We start from the raw sequence: 13871 nt of genomic DNA on the forward strand, positions 1-13871 counted from the left end.
CCAGGTTAGTAAGTGGCAGAGCTGGGTGTCAAGCCACTGGCCTCCAGAGCCTGAGCTCTAAACCAGTGCACTATCACACGAACTCCTTCTTCTTTTTTTTTTTTAAGATTTTTTATTTATTTATTTATTAGAGACATTGAGAGAGAGAGAGAGAGAGAGAGAGAGAGGCAGAGAGAGAAGCAGGCTCCATGCAGGGAGCCCGACGCGGGACTCAATCCCAGGACTCCCGGGTCACACCCCGGGCCAAAGGCTGACGCTCAACCGCTGAACCACCCAGGGATCCCCACATGAACTCCTCCTTAAGCACACAGTGCCCCCCCTCCACAGAATGTTTGTAGAAGATAATAATATTTCATTTCAATTCCCCTGAGATTAAAAAAAAGAAGTCTAAAATGTGGGGGTATTGACCTTTTCCTTACTGGGTAAACACACACACGCACAAGCAAAGCTATATTCCAGTCTCTACAACGTATTAATGCTTATCCCCCCCCCTTTTTTCAACTAAGGTATATTTCCATCACATATGACTAGATTCCATTGTGCACCTTCCCTGAGCCTGCGTCACTCTGTTTGCTGCAATGATGATTGATAGCTTTAATTTTTAAATGTATTAAACACCAGACTGGTGGGAAAATTTACTTATCCCATTTGTCATTCTAAAAAAAGTTTAGACTGATGAAATACAAAAAAAGAATTAGGCTTACATGGAACTGAGTTTCCCAAGGCCCCCAGTAGGTAGGTGGAATGGGGCAGGAAATGAACCCAAGGCTTCCTGAAGAGCTCCAAGGGAAGAGAGTGCAGAGACCCAGTGAAAATGCCCAGTGGGTCTGGGAATGACCTCTTCCTATATCAATCCTTGGAGTAAGGGTTGGATATCCATCAATCAGAGAAAAAGGAACGGGGGCAAGGTCTTGATTAGCTCACGGGTCTTGTATCTATAAAATGGAACTGGTAATACTGGTGCTTCTCTTCTAAATAAATATGCTGTCACACTGAGGGGCAAATCTGGTCAAGTAACCTGGGTGCCTCCAAGGAAAGCACTATGGAAAAATCCTTTTCTAAAATGATGTTGTCTCATTGCACCACCAGAAAGTATTTTTTCCCCAAATAATGTGATCGGTGAACTGAAGAGCTTTCGAATCAGGACAGATCCGTGTCATTTAGGTAAACCATTTGTCTGGGGTTCCACATGGAAGAGAGGATCAAGCCCCCAGAATCCTTCAAGCACCACGTGCCCTTCTATGGGCCAAACCTGCCTGGAAAGGAGAAAAGAATGACGTTGCCCACTGAATCCCCTCAGGCTCCCCATTCCAAGAGCGTCCCATTAAATGAGTCCAAGCAGTTGCTTCTGAAATCATAAATTCCAAAAGACAATGAAAGTTGCAATCACAAGGGGTAACAGAAGCCAAACACATTAGGAACATGTTCCTTGAGCAAATAGCATAATTCCGGACACGCGGGAACACATGGTTTGCCTCAAACATGTTTCATTTTGTCATCGCACTGAGTGCACAGTATTTCTCTTTGGGTGCAAGAGTGATTGATTTCGTTGGGAGAATTGTTTGTAAGAACATGAAAGTTGCCAAAGCAAACACATTGGGGGGAAGTGTGGAGAAGGGGAGTAAGAGTATTTGGAGTAGATCTGGGTTTGGGAAGTTCATGCAGAGGTGAGACATTGAGATGTAGAACAAATAAAAACCTTCTGCACACTTCATCTACATAAATTATGTTCAGAAATTCACTGTGCGTAGACATTAGCTGTGCAGCTACAGCGCTCCCCAGGGTGCCTCCAGAATGCGGGCACAGAGCCAATCTTTAAGTGAATGATTTGTAACTTTTCCTCCACATAAATTAATCTATTAATATTTAAATCATCCCGATTTTAATCCACAAAAGTCATGTAGTCATTGTAAAAAAAAAAAAAAAAAAAAAAGACACAATCTCCCTAGAATCTATTTGTCTTTTAGGATAGAATTCTGTGACGAGATGGTCTCCAGATAGGACCGCATTAAGAATATGTCCTTTGGTCTGGTTTTCCTCCATAGAAAGAAACTAAAACATAAAAATCTAACTTAAATAATGTGCAGCAGCATCTCCAACCAGAGGGTGTTGAGACGTTCCTTTTGGTCACGTACTTCACATGTGAGCGCTACGTTAGACACGAGAACTCTTTTCAGCCCGTATCTGCCTCTAGGTATTTGCTTCAAAGAAGCGTAAACGTGTTACACTCGTGCTACTTCGCTGCCAGAGTGTGCACGGACGTTCCGAACGAGCAGATGGGGTTGTTTGGTTTGGGTTGGGTTGACCGCGTTGGCATTTCCTTCTCATACAGCTGGTGGAGCGCGGAGAGAGGACTCTGGGGCACCAGCCACCAGCCACGGGACTACGCATTCTCCCTTCAAGATGATGCTCGAAATGCAAAAGGAATAATTTTAAACATCGGAGTAGAGACCTTGGGGTGACTTTGTGCATAACCGCCAGAGCTCCGAGTGCAGGAAGGCTGTGCCACCCGTGCCAGGGCGCGGCCTCTGCCCCTCTGGTCTTTCGGCCCAGCCAGTAGCTCCTGAAGGCCAGGAGGTCACCGGGATTCACCGGCTATTCCTACATAGCAAACCGCCCCCAAACCTAGTGGTCTAAGACAGCGACATTCCTTATCTTGCACTTTCTTTGGGTGAGACCTCCAAGGACAGCTCAGCTGGATCCTCCAGCTCCAGTCCCCGTCCCCCCCCCCCCCCCCCCGCCACCGCAGCACCCCTCGGGGTCCCTGGGGAGGAACCGTTCCCTGGCTCGTCCACGTGGTTGTTGGCAGGACTCTGTTCCTTGCGACTGGGGACCTGAGGCCTCGGTCCCTCGAGGACCCTCCCCAGGGGCGCCTCAGGGCACCTCTGCTAACCGGCTCCCGGGAGCTAGCACCAACGGGAGAGAAAGTGCCAGCAAGACGGAGCCGCGGTGTGTCCTATCTTGAGCGTGGAAGTGACATGCCATCACTTTTTTGACAGAAGCACGTCCTGTGGGGCTTACCTGGTTGCGAGCTCGGTCAGAAGCCACCTACGTGTCCCGACCGTTATCAGGGACCAACGCGCTGGTCCTCGGCCCGCTTCCTACTCCTGACGGTGGTTCTCGGGGTGTGATTCCTGAGCCCGCAGCCACCAGGGAATTGGTTAAAATTACAAATTCTTAGGCCTCATTCAGACCTACTGAATCAAATACTCTAGTTGATCCTGAGAAGCACTGCCTTTAGAATGAAGGAAGCAAAAATAAAAATAAAATAATGAAATTAAATGAAGGAGGCAGAGCTGATTTGGATCTCGCAATTTCTCTCTTGCAAGACCTAGATTTCAATGATGCAAAGGTCTGCCCACATCGTCAGCATACGCACGGCTGCTGCTGATGTTGTGATGGTGGTGATTTGCGACACACACCGGGAGACACGTCACACATGTACCTCGTCAGGCATCTCCAAAAGAGGCTGATTTTGGTTTTCCTGTGTCTTGGGTTTAAATTTTTCAATGTAGTGGATCTCGTGTTCCTAACCTCATAGCTAGTACTTTGTAGGTTTGGAACCAAAGGGAAATAGTTTACTTGAATGAAGTTCCAAAACAGCTAATCCGCAATAAAAAAAAAAAAAAAAAGTCATTCAGCTGTTTAAATTCCAGCTTGTTGGGGTGCCTGGATGGCTCGGTGGTTGAGCGTCTGCCTTTGGCTGAAGGTGTGATCCTGGAGACCCAGGATCGAGTCCCGCATCGGGCTCCCTGTATGGAGCCTGCTTCTCCCTCTGCCTGTGTCTCTGCCTCTCTCTCTCTCTGGGTCTCTCATGAATAAATAAATAAAATATTTTAAAAAATAAATGCCAGATTCTTCAAACATCTAGATTCTTCTTAATCTCTGTACCTGCTCTCAAAAGGAAAAAAGTTTCTATTAGCCACAGGTGTACTCCTAAAGCGTGAGGAGGCTCATGAGGCTAATTCTGTATTCTGGGTCCTTCTAGTGTAATTGTGAACTCCGAGGTGAATTGGCATCATGGAATACTGTGGTAAAATCTCCACTATTCCCCAGCTGTGTCCCTTGGGTTTCTTTAACATCCCTCTCAAAATCATCATCTTTGGGAGGTCTCCATGGACTCCAGAAAGAATATAGACTGTGGGGTTGGAAGGTGTGGGTTCAAATCTGAGCTCTGCTACTTAGTCCCCGGGTAGCCTCAAGTAAATTACTTAACATCTCTGAGCCTTTATTTCCTAATGTAGGAGGCCAAACACCTACCTCATTGGTTTAATGTGTAAATTAAAATTGATTTGATGCAAAGAACACAGGTGTGACAAATGTTACTCTACCCTTACTTTCCTTTGCATTCCCCTTAGTGTTTAGCATAACAGTTTATACATCTCAGGTTTTCCATAAATGTCAGAGAATCCTGGGGCACCTGCGTGGCTCTCTTTGTTAAATATCTGACTCTTGGTTTCTGGTCAGGTTGTGACCTTACGGGTTGTGAGTTCGAGCCCCAGGTCAGGCTCTGTGCTCTGCGGGTAGCCTCCTTGAAGATTCTCTTCCTCTGCTCCTCCTCCAACTCTCTTTCTCTCTCTCTCTCTCTCACACACACACACACACACACACAAATAAGTCTTTTTTTTTTCAGATTTTATTTATTTATTCATGAGAGACACAGAGAGAGAGAGAGGCAGAGACAGGCAGGGGAGAAGCAGGCTCCATGCAGGGAGCCCGATGCGGGACTCCATCCCAGGTCTCCAGGATCACACCCTGTGCTGAAGGCAGACGCTCAACCGTTGAGCCACCGGGGCTGCCCAATAACTAAGTCTTAAAAAAAAAAAAAAAGCCGTTAGCGAACCCAGACCTATGCCCTCAGACAGGCTGGGTATTTTCAGGAAGTAGAAGAGCATACAACCTAGCCAACAAATGTACAAGTCCACTGTTAGCGCACAGAGTGAGTAGATTCTTAATATCATAGGAGGCAGATTCTCCAAAAGAATCATTCTGATTATTTATATAATGTACTAAATGTATTAATATGAGTAGTTCATCCAACAACCTTATGTGATTGTGTTGGTGGCAGTGTCCTGTTCCCTATAGGACAAAAATGATGTATCTGATGATACCTCCAGATGGTGACACCCAAGACCTCCACTGCCCTCTTGGCATATGGATAGCGAACATGGGAAACGAGTCCCACTATTGTAAGTTGACACCTCTTTCCCAGGTCTCTATGGATACAGCCAACAGAGTTTACCCATACTACATATGTACTTAAATTTTGAAGAGTATTGTCCTACTTTGGCAATTCTGTGGCCGTCGGCTGAAGAAAGGGCCAAAATGACAGCTCTTCCAATCCTCCCGTTGACTTACTGTAAGTTAGCTATATCAGTAAAAAACACACATGACGGCGACCAACACAAAAGAAAGTACAGTACGCCAAATCTTCTAGTCCAGTTTTATAATGGTCTCTGAGTCAAAAAAGATCTTGTGGAACCAATTCTCTGCCTTACAGTTATAGAGAACTCCAAAGAACTATAGTGTCTAAAGACACGTATGAATAGATTTCACTTACTAATTTGTAAATGTATGGGTGTAACTTTTGCTTGCTTAATTAAAAAAAATCAACTTGGGGCGCCTGGGTGGCTCAGTCTGTTAAACATCTACCTTCAGGTCAGGTCAGGTCATGATCCCAGGGTCCTGGGATTGAGCCCAACATCGGGCTCTCTGCTCAACAGGGACTCTGCTCCTCCTTTTCCTGCTGTGATCTCTCTCACTCTTGCTCTCTCGCAAATAAATAAAGAAAAATCAAAAATCGACTTTTGGCAGGCAAATAAATGAAAGTTGGAAGAAAAGTATAGTCAATTTGGATGGAAAAGGCCTTTCAAAAGTCACGTACCAGAAATTAAAATAAGAGGTCTTCCCTCTCATCAGGTAAGTGGAGATTATAGATATGTCTACACTTGTCTATGACTTTTGGTCAGAGCAATCAACAGTCATCCAGCACAGAAGTACAAATGTCAAACATCTGGGGGCACGGGGCACTGTAACTCTACCACTCTAGTTGAATAGTGCGGATCCACTAGGCTAAATTTTATGGTTAGAGCAGTTTCTTACCTTTACTGTTTTGCCTCATAGACAAAGTCAATCAACTCCAAATTATTTTACCCAGATTATTCACCAAGTACAATTGTCAACGTATTCACTAGTCAAAAAATATTTATGATAATTATGTACAAGGCATTATGGGACAGCAAAGAATCACAAGGCATGGCCATACTTTAAAGCAACTTAAAACATAGTGGACATTTCACAAAAGCTTCTGTAGAATTAGAGAAAGAGGCAGAGACACAGGCAGAAGGAGAAGCAGGCTCCCTGCAGGGAGCCCGATGTGGTACTGGATCCCGGGACCCCAGGATCACGACCTGAGCTGAAGGCAGGTGCTCAACCGCTGAGCCAACTGGGAGCCCCAATAAAGAACTACTTCTTGAGCAGCAGTGTGATATGACTGAGAGGTTTGGGGGAAGGGCATCTGCAGTCTATATCGGACAACGGGGATACTGGCGATAAGGAGACCAGAGGGGGAAAAACATATTTCAGTGGTATGGACAGAGGGCAATCGAGGCCTGATCTCTGATTCTAACAGTGGGAGTGGAGAAGGGAGAAAAGACAAGTCTTTGCATAGGAAGGACTGACCACGTGTGGCGAACGACTGGATGGGAGAATTATACGGATATTATAGGGATGAAGCAATAAAAGACGATTCAGAAAATGTTAAGCCAGGATTAATAGGAAAATGGAGTACTATGGATGGAAGTACAGTGGTCAGGAAGGGAAGCCTAAGATTAGAGAAGGGTGCTAATCCTAGGAATGTAAAGGTGGAGGTTTTTAAGTGGATTTGTGTAGCAGGAGTGGAAAATGTGGTACTACAGCATGGAGAAGATGTCGGTTATCAGCTGAGTAAGGGAAGGGCCTGATGGGTGGCTGTAAGTGGCACCTCAGTCAATCATCAGGGTTCGGGCTCCCTGTGCCTCGTCGTTCATTGTCTTTTCCACTTTTCAGGCCCCAGTGAGTAGTCTCGCCTTCTACTGCTTTATTTGTTTATTTATTTTTTTAAAGATTTATTTGCTTATTTTTATTTATGATAGACACAGAGAGAGGCAGAGACACAAGCAGAGGGAGAAGCAGGCTCCATGCAGGGAGCCCGACACGGGACTCGATCCCGGGACTCCAGGATCATGCCCTGGGCCAAAGGCAGGCGCCAAACTGCTGAGCCACCCAGGGATCCCTCCTTCTACCGCTTTAAATGATAGATGTTTGAGACCTGTCTCTAAGATCACCCTTCCTCTTCTCCTTTTGCCATTCAGAAAGTCCCACATCCCATAGGATTTTTCCATTTTGGAATCAAAGTAATAGGGATACTCGGGAAGAGTCGGACATAGCTATGTTTAACAACATTGTTTAACCAACGTAACTCAACTGAAAGGACCCCTAGGCCACCTTTTCCTTCTCTTTACATCCAAAATGGTTCCGGGCACAGCCAAAGAAACCTCAGATATGGCGATCAGACTGGGAGTGTCTGTTGATTACTTTATTTACTTTTGTATACACTGGACACTCAGTGTGATGAGGCTCCAGTATCCATTTATCTCTCCCTGAAAACATTCTGTTCTTTCGTGCTAATATTTTTTTAATACATTCTATTCCCATGTACAAGTTTTCTTCCTTCTTTAAGACTCATGTTAAGCATTACCTCTTCTGCAGAGACTTCCCTGACCCCTTCCAGATATTGTTATTTCTTTCTCTGTAATCTTCTACTAAATCAGTTCACACTTCTATTAAAACACATCATAGAATATCTTAATTAGTATACATAGTTTCCACACCTACACCCAACCCCAATATCTTATTTTTCTTTGTATCCATAGCATACATGTCATACCATGCGCGCGACACGGCAGGTGCCCACCAAATGCAGGATGAATAAAGGAATGAATGATCAAGTACAGGTCTTTGGTTTCCCTCAATCATTTCTTTTAGTTACAATATCATATTTTATTTGTATTTGGCCCACATGTGAAAGGCCTTGAACATAAGACTTTTATTTGTATTTTCGTCAACCCGTATGCTATTTTATGGCTATAATACCATATAGACCCAAGAATCTGGTAACAAATTCCTAACTTTTGACACCATATAGGCATTTCACAGGAAGTGGTTTTAGTTGGTTACTAATTTTTTGTGTATTTCATTGAATTTCTTAAATTTATGTTTTTCATTGAATTTTTAAATGAAAATGTTTATAATTTTTTTCAAGAATCTCTGTTCAAATTGAGCAAAATAACATGTCTTAAGTTACTCTATTTTTAAGATAATGAGCTATTTTCAGGTGAATCAAAAAGTGAACAGAATTTAATATTAATTAAAAGATTAAAGATTTAATTTAATTTAATTTAATTGGAGATTTTTCTATAATAAACCCACATTCTTGTCAGATACCCATGATCTGGTTCTTCTGCTCAAGTCTCTTAGATTCTGTGTGGTCCTTTCTGGCTTATTTAAAAAGAAGGAGGGCCCATCTATGGAAGCAGGTAGACGAATGGGTGAATAAATGAAGCCAGTCTCTCTCTCCACATACAGATCTCCAAAAATAATAGGATACATGTGTGTAAAAGTGGTGAACCACTAATAATATTTAGAACTCCACAATTCCTAGTGGAAATAAAATAATAAAGCAGTGAACCATTCAAGGAAAAGAACAAGCACCATGGTTAAAACATTGGCATCAGAACTCAAAGCCTGCCTGAAATCCAATCACTCACGATTTGGTCTGCTTACGCTGGGAATTTAGATTCCTTTTATGTCGTGGTCCACTTAGAGATAGGCCAGGCCTGCTGACCACGATCTGCTTTAAGACCGTGCTGTAATTATGCAACTGCCGAACATGCTCATCCTCCATGGAGATTTTTAAGAAATAAACTACCAGTTAGTAGTACTGGTTGAGTCACCCTTATGCTTTGGTAGAGGGAGTAAAAGAGCTACAACCATGTCTAAAGTTAGTAAATATTTCACTTGCAAAAGTTCAAAATTACTACACAAGTTAGGAAATGTGTACTGCTTTGCTTAGAAAGAGGTTAATTAGTGCTATTCTTTAAACACTCCACACCTTGTTTAACATATGATTTCCAAAGTAAGGCACACATTTCCAAGAACCATCCTTAAACGCTGACTCTAGAAATGAGACAAAATTTCTAAACCTTCTTAGGATCTTACGTATGCAAATGAGCGTTTCCTTCTAAGCAATCAGTCTGGGAGGCCAAACCCATATGAATGATGCTATCATTCCCAAGAACATTTTGAGAATTCTTCTTGTGTAACTACTTCATACAAGATGATAAATCATCAGGGACGTTTCAGTTTTGCCAAGAAAAACCTATATGACCCAACTTAGTGATCGGTTTTATTAACTATATTTGACACTCACTGACATTTGGCCATTTGTAAAAATCAAATCCACCCTCAGAAATGAAGTTTGTCAAACAAACAGGCAAGATTTTTATGTTCCAAAAAGGTTTCAGCATTGGGCCTATCTATAGAAAAATACAACTTCAGATGATCAGTCTTTTAAACATCACTTATAAAAAACCTGTTGGAAGGACAAGGCCAAATTCATTGCCATAATTAATTATGAGAAATCAACCAATGAAAGCTATTGTCACATCGGAGAGTTCTATTAATGAAATGCTGATTACTTTTTTTAACTGATTTTTTAACTTTTTACTTTGAAAAAATTATAGACTCACAAGAAGTTGCAAAAATAGCACACAGAGCTCATATATGCCCTCACTCAGCCCCCCCAACGGTGATATTTTACTTAACTGCAGTACAATCTCAAAACCAGGGAAGTGGACATCACCTAACACTGTTAAGTAGCTTATAGGTCATAAGAAGACTTTTTCAGTCTTCATCATATTTTACATGCTTTCATTTGTGTGTGTATGCACGTATGTGTGTGTGTGGCTCATGCAACCTTATCCTGTGTATAGACTCATGTAACCCACCGCAATAATCAGGGCATGCTTCCATCACTACAAAAGAACCCCCCTCTTGCTACCCTTTTATATATGGACCCTTCCCTAATGTCCCTGTCCCTGGTAACCACCAATCTGTTTCCATCTCTACAGTTTTGTCATTTCAATGATTTTATACAAATATCCTACAGTAAGTAACCCTTTGAGGTTAACATCCTTTCACTAAGCATAAATCTAGTTTGTTGCACGCATCATAGTTTATTCCTTTTTGTTACTGAGTATTCTTCTGTTGTGTGAACACCCCAGAGTTTCACCTATTGAAGGAAATATAGATTTTTTTTGTATAACAAATAAAGCTGCTGTGGACATTTATGTACAGATTTTTCTATGAACATACATTTTCATTTCTGTGGGATAATGCCCTAGAGTATGGTTTCTGGGCTGTAGAGTGAGCACATATCTAATTTTGTCAATAGCCGACAGACTATTTTCCAGAGTAACTGTACCATTTTACATTCATACCACTAATGCATGACAGATCCAATTTCTCTGCATCCCCGCCAGTAATTGATATTATTGCTATTTTTTATTTTAGGTGTGTAGTTCCCTTTCTTATTTTCAGAAATTGCTGATTCAGTCTATACCACGGGTACTATGATAATACAGTAGGGATGGCCTTTGTCTTTGAACTGTCTTCCTCAGTAGGAACTTCTAGATTTACTTTATATTTATATTGATTTTTAGATTTAAGATTATAAAAATATGTGTTTTCTACTTCAAATTTATCAACATCCAGAAATTAGCAATCAAAACCTCACCGCAGGCTCTTCCGCTGGGGTTCATCATTTCTCCCATGGCACAAACATGCCCACACCTTCCTGTCCTGTCCTTTTGGGGAGACACATCCTACCGGCTGCATTATGTTGTGTTTCCCGGGGGGAGGGGAGCACTGGTTGAGTTCCTGGGCGCTGGCTTTGAGGCTGCATCGCTGGGGAGGCTGAGGGAGAGGGCAAGACGCCCATAATTCCGCAGGTTCGCTGTGCTTCTTTCCTTCCTAGAGAACAGCTTTTCTATGGTCAGCGTTAACCGGCTTGTATACCGATCCATAGAAACGGTACAGACCGCTAGGTTAGTTGCAAAATGAACACTTTACTTCAAACAGAATTCAAAGCACACTTGACAGGCTGTTACGTTAAGCACTTGCACGTCTGAGGTAGAACAAACTAGATGTAATTCACTTTCGCTCTCAAGTTCACGCCATTCTTTGTGAAGAGGCCCAAAGTACTTACTACCAGTATTAAGGGCTAAAATGGCAAGTAGGAAATAGAATCCAATTACAAAAGCAGCTTTTGGCTTCTGCTCTCCTTACAGGGACCCACAAATGTACATTGAAAATGATGTGCCTAATAGTTACCACAGTTAAAACACTTCATCGTATTTACTTACTCACTTGCAATCATTAAACTACCTCTGCTGGTTGATAATGATGTGTTTTGGTGGGGGTTGGAGTTTGGGGGTGGGGGGAAAGAGTGTTTGCTTTTAATTTAATTTTTGTTTGTTTTTAATTTCAGAGTAAGGTAAGATTTTCCAGTTCCCGCCTTCTCTTCTTGACCTATACAAATTGGCTTACCATGTATACTGTCTTATAAATAAAAGTTGAACAGATGAATCTCAAAAACATACCGATCAGTAAAAGAAGCCAAACAAAAGCCTGCATAGGCACTGTAAGATTCCATCGATATGAAGTTCAAGAACATTTAAAACTAATCTGTGGTGACAGAAATGAGAACAGTGGTTGGGGGTAGGGTAGTATTGATGGGAAACAGGCATGGAGGAGTTTTGTAGGATGGTAAAAGTGTTCCATATCTTGATCTAAGTAGTGGCTACACAGGTGGGGAGTGTGTGTGCACCTGCGTGTGTGTACACCCACAAATCCACCAAGTTGACTGCTTAGGAGTTGAACACTTTGCTGTTATTCTCTAATTGAAATTTAAATTGGCAGTGGGAATAAAAAAATAAGAGGTCTGATGATAAAATCACAGACAGAATAGACTTGGGTATTCCATTTCAAAGGTTCCAAGAATTTTTAAATTTTGCAAATTATAATTCTCCTCAGTGCAAGTGAACCACTTTTCTCAACTCTTACTTCTTCTCTGCCCCTCCCAGCTTCTTTTTTTTCCCTCCTAGCTTCTTTTTATTTTCCCCTCCCAGCTTCTTAATTAGTTAGATTTATGTTGCAAAGTCATGCACGTTGTAACTGTTAAATTAAAATATTGTGAAGCAGGGTGTGGAAGCAATAAAACTCTATTAAGATCCGTTTAGGCCTTTAAAATTCCACGATTCCCTTCACTCACATGACATCTCTCATTCCTTTTTTTGAAGTTTGGATCCAAGGAATTTTGCATGCTGTGGGTTGGCATTTAGTTAATAGCATCTTTAGCTGAGGTTCCATTTTCTAAATTAACAAGATCAAGAACAGTGACCTGATGATATTTCTTTGTACATCTGGCTATTTTCCAAAAAGGAGGATTAGGGAAAGAAAGAAAGAAAGAAAGAAAGAAAGAAAGAAAGAAAGAAAGAAAGAAAGAAAGAAAGAAAGAAAGAAAGAAAGGAAGGAAGGAAGGAAGGAAGGAAGGAAGGAAGGAAGGAAGGAAGAAAGAAAAGAAAAGAAAAGAAAAGAAAAGAAAAGAAAAGAAAAGAAAAGAAAAGAAAAGAAAAGAAAAGAAAGAAAGAAGAGGAGAGGAGAAAGGAGGAAGGGAGAGAAGAAATATAACCGTCTTGGTCATCTTTATTTTAGAATAAAATGTGTCTCAAATTTTTGTTAGAGCATCCCATTTTTCCCCTCTCCCCAACAAAATGGACAAACAACCTCACACACATACACGCAATCGGTAGTTGCAATATATCTTCTAGTTCTCATTTCCATCTCTTGTATCCCTGATCACTTGTGTTTGGGGTCGTTCCTAACCAAACCTAGGAAAATAATAAAGAAAAAAAATCTCCACATAAACCATGGTGATAGAATCAACGGCTCGCTTAAGGAACTGAACCAAGCCAGGTTTAACTTCTTAACGCATATCTGGGGATGATGAGCTAAGAAGGGTGAGAGAAGGCTGAAAAGTATGGTAAGAATCTGCCTAGGCACATAGTAGATGCTCAATATATATTTCTTTTAAAGAAGGCTGGTGACAGCACACAGATTATTTATGCAAGTGAAGAACTCCCGCAGCAACGTGTGCGACCAAGACAGAGGATGGGGGGCCCTGCGGAGACTCCCACTTCCAGATGCTCCTCTTGGAAATTCCACATTTAAAAATAGGTTGGGGGAGAGGTAAGCTCCAGCTATTTAGAGACAATGTGAGGAATAAGGAGGGAGACAGATGGAGACAAAAGTATGGAGGCTGCTGCGGAAAGCAAAGGGGTGTCTTCAGGAAGAGGGAACTAGGAGCCTCTTTCCACTTGGCTGCCCCCAACTTCTAGGCTGTGCCGGGCATTCTAACAGGCGGCTGGGCCTCCAGCGGGGGACCCGGGAAGGCGCTCGGGGATGGGGGAGCAGGGACGGGGAGGGGGGGAGCAGGGATGGGGGAGCGGGAGGGAAGCAGGGACTGGGGGAGCAGGGACTGGGGAGAGTAGGGGGAAGCTGGGATTGGGGGAGCAGGGATGGGAGGAGCAGGGATGGGGAGAGGGGAGAGGCAGGGATGGGGGGCAGAGACGGGGAGAGGGGGAAGCAGGGATGGGGGCAGGGGGAAAGCTGGGATGGGGGGAGCAGTGGCAAGAGCAGGGACTGGGGGGAAGCAGGCCCAGCAACAGGTGGGGAGGAGCTGGTGCACTTTTGTCTCCCGAAGGAAATGGGCT

The sequence above is a fragment of the Canis lupus genome, chromosome 5 (assembly GCF_048164855.1).
Source record: "Canis lupus baileyi chromosome 5, mCanLup2.hap1, whole genome shotgun sequence".
NCBI classification, from domain to species: Eukaryota; Metazoa; Chordata; class Mammalia; order Carnivora; family Canidae; genus Canis; species Canis lupus.